General features: G+C 46.2%; 1 pseudogene across 1 annotated transcript in view; it reads left to right on the forward strand.

Moving 5' to 3' along the window:
• Positions 1-2,323, forward strand: part of LOC100963592 — a 16,403-nt pseudogene extending 14,080 nt beyond the window's left edge. The window contains exon 2 of the transcript XR_154888.2: positions 1,853-2,323. The product of XR_154888.2 is annotated as a 40S ribosomal protein S12 pseudogene (transcript). The remainder of the gene's footprint in view (positions 1-1,852) is intronic.
• The last annotated feature ends 1,065 nt before the right edge of the window (positions 2,324-3,388 follow it).

Consider the following 3,388-nt stretch of genomic DNA (forward strand, 5'->3'; position numbering starts at 1 on the left):
TTGGAGGTTGCTGTGAGCTGTGATGCCATAGCACTCTACCCAGGTGGATAGCTTGAGGCTCTGTCTCAAAAAAAAAAAAAAAGAAAGAATACATTGTTATTAACTATAGTCATCACCGTGTACAGTAAATCTCTTGGACTTGTGCCCCCTATTTAACTGAAATTTTGTATCCTTTAAGCAACATCACCCCATCCTCCTCTCCCTATGATCCTATCTTCACATAAACCCCAATCCCCGGGAACATTGTTCTGCTCTCTGCTTCTTTTTTTTTTTTTTAGACAGAGTCTCACTATGTCATCCTGGGTAGAGTGCCGTGGTGTCACAGTTCACAGCAACCTCAACTCTTGGGCTCAAGCAATCCTTGTGCCTCCGTTTTTCTACTTTTAGTAGAGAAGGGGGTCTCGCTTTTGTTCAGGCTGATCTTGAACTTGTGAGCTCAAGCAATTTACCTGCCTCGGCCTCCCAGAGTGCTAGGATTATAGACGTGAGCCACGCCCGGCCTGCTCTCTGCTTCTATGAATTCAACCTTTCTCTTTTCTTTTCTTTTTCTTTTTTGAGACAGAGTCTCACTTTGGCACCCCTAGTAGAGTGCAATGGCATCATAGCTCACAGCAAACGCCAACTCTTGGGCTCAAGTGATCCTTCCATCTCAGTCTCCCAAGTAGCTGGGACTACAGGCACCTACCACACAGCCTGGCTATTTATACAGGCACAGCCCTAAAGTGGTAAATTTTACATGTATATTTTATCAAAATAAAACATAAGGAAAGGGGCCACGCCTGTGGCTCAGTGGGTATGACTACAGCCCCGGCCAAACTGCAACAAAAAAATAGCCGGGTGTTGTGGTGGGTGCCTGTAGTCCCAGCTACTCAGGGAGGCTGAGGCAAGAGAATCATCTAAGCCCAGGAGTTGGAGGTTGTTGTGAGCTATGTGATGCCATGGCACTCTACCAAGGGTGATAAAGTGAAACTCTGTCTCTACAAAATAAATAAATAAATAAATAAATAAATAAAAGAGAAGAAAGAAGCCAGGTGCAGTGGCTCACGCCTGTAATCCCAGCAGTTGCAAGGCTGAGAGGGGAGGATTGCCTGAGCTCACAGGTTAGAGACCAGCCTGAGCAAGAGTGAGACCCCATCTCAAAAAAATAGCCTGGCCTGGGCGGTGCCTGTGGCTCAAGGAGTAGGGCGCTGGCCTCATATTCTGAGGGTGGCAGGTTCAAACGCAGCTCCAAACAAAAAACTGCAAAAAAAAAAAAAAATAGCCCAGCGTTGTGGTGGGCACCTGTAGTCCCAGCTACTTGGGAGGCAGAGGCAAGAGAATTGCTTAAACTCAAGAGTTTGAGGTTGCTGTGAACTGTGATGCCACAGCACTCTACCCAGGGTGACAGCTTGAGACTCTGTCTTAAAAAAAAAAAGAAGGCTCAGCCCCTTTAGCTCAGCGGCTAGAATGCTAGCCACATACACCAGAGCTGGCGGGTTTGAACTGAGCCTGGGCCTGCCAAACAATGACAACTAAAACAACAACAAAAATAGCCAGGCATTGTGGCAGGCTCCTATAGTCCCACCTACTTGGGAGGCTGAGGCAAGAGAATCGCTTGAGCCCAAGAATTTGAGGTTGCTATGAGCTGTGACTCCGCGGCACTCTACCAAGGGTGACAAAGTGAGACTGTCTCAAAAACAAAACAAAAACAAACAAAAAAAGGCTCGGTGCCCATAGCACAGTGGTTATGGTGCCAGCCACATACACCAGGGCTGGTGGGTTCGAACCCAGCCAAGCTTGCTAAACAACAATGACAACTATAACAAAAAAATAGCCAGGAGGTTCCTCTTTCCCTGCTGCTGCCGACATGAAGTCGGAGGCTTAAGTGAGTTCAAGATTCAATTTTACCCGTCACCCCCCACCACGGCCGAGGAAGGCATTGCTGCTAGAGGTGTAATGGACGTTAACACTGCTTTACAAGAGGTGCTGAAGATTGCCCTCATCCATGATGGCCTTGCACGTGGAATCCACGAAGCTGCCAAAGCCTTAGACAAGCGCCAAGCCCATCCAACTATGATGAGCCTATGTATGTCAAGTTGGTGGAGGCCCTTTGTGCTGAACACCAAATCAACCTAATTAAGTTTGATGACAACATGAAACGAGGGGAATGGGTAGGCATTTGTAAAATTGACAGAGAGGGGAAACCCTGTAAAGTGGTTGGCTGCAGTTGTGTAGTAGTCAAGGATTATGGCAAAGAATCTCAGGCGAAGGATGTCATCGAAGAGTACTTCAAATGCAAGAAATGAACAAATAACACTTTGTTTCATGTTCCTCAAAAAAAAAATATAGCCAGGCGTTGTGGTGGGCGCCTGGAGTCCCAGCTACTTTGGAGGCTGAGGCAAGAGAATCGCTTAAGCCCAAGAATTTGGGGTTGCTGTGAGCTGTGACGCCACAGCACTCTACCGAGGGTAACATAGTGAGACTCTGTCTCAAAAAAAAAGGAAAGAAGAAAACACAGCATTTGATAAAATTCAATTCTCTTCCTCTTTCTTTTTTCAGAGACAGAGTTTTGCTATGCTGCCCAGGCTGGAGTGCAATGGTTACTCACAGGTACACCTGAAAGCACATATAGTGAGAATAAGATGGAGTCAGGCAGGCAGGCTAGGGCAGACATGACACAGTTGGTCTGGTCGGTTTAGGTCCTGCCTGACCTTCACCCCAATCTCCCATTCTTACTGTTTTGTAAATTTAGCTCCCACCCTAAAGATGCCTATCTTGAGTAGTTTAGGTGGATTGATTTAGGAGATTAACTTTTGTTTTTTTTATTTTGTTTTCTGGGACATAGTTTCAGTATGTGGCCCTTGGTAGAGTGATGTGGCGTCACAGTTCACAGCAACCTTAAACTCTTGGGCTCAAGCAATTCTCTTGCCTTAGCCTCCCAAGTAGCTGAGACTACAGGCGCCTGCCACTATGCCCAGCTATTTTTTTTGTTGCAGTTGTTATTGTTTAGTAGGCTCAGACTGGGATCAAACCTACCAGCCTGGGTGTATGTGGCTGGAGCCATAACCACTGTGCTACAGGCATCAAGCCTAGGAGATTAGCTTTTTTTTTTTTTTTTTTGCAGTTTTTGGCTGGGGCTGGGTTTGAGCCCACCACCTCCAGCATATGGGGCCAGCGTCCTACTCCTTGAGCCACAGGCGCCGCCAGGAGATTAGCTTTTGAACTGGAACATTGTAACAGGTCACTAAGGTATACTGATTATTATTTAGAATAGATGTTGGCATGGTCCTTGCTTAGAAGTTTTTATTTTTTTTTTTGAGACAGAGTCTCACTGTGTTGCCCTTGGTAAAGTGCTGTGATATCACAGCTCACAGCAACCTCAAACTCTTGGGCTTAAGTGATTCTCTTG

This window comes from Otolemur garnettii, unplaced genomic scaffold (genome assembly GCF_000181295.1).
Source record: "Otolemur garnettii isolate 467f Iridium unplaced genomic scaffold, OtoGar3 scaffold00249, whole genome shotgun sequence".
Classification (NCBI taxonomy): domain Eukaryota; kingdom Metazoa; phylum Chordata; class Mammalia; order Primates; family Galagidae; genus Otolemur; species Otolemur garnettii.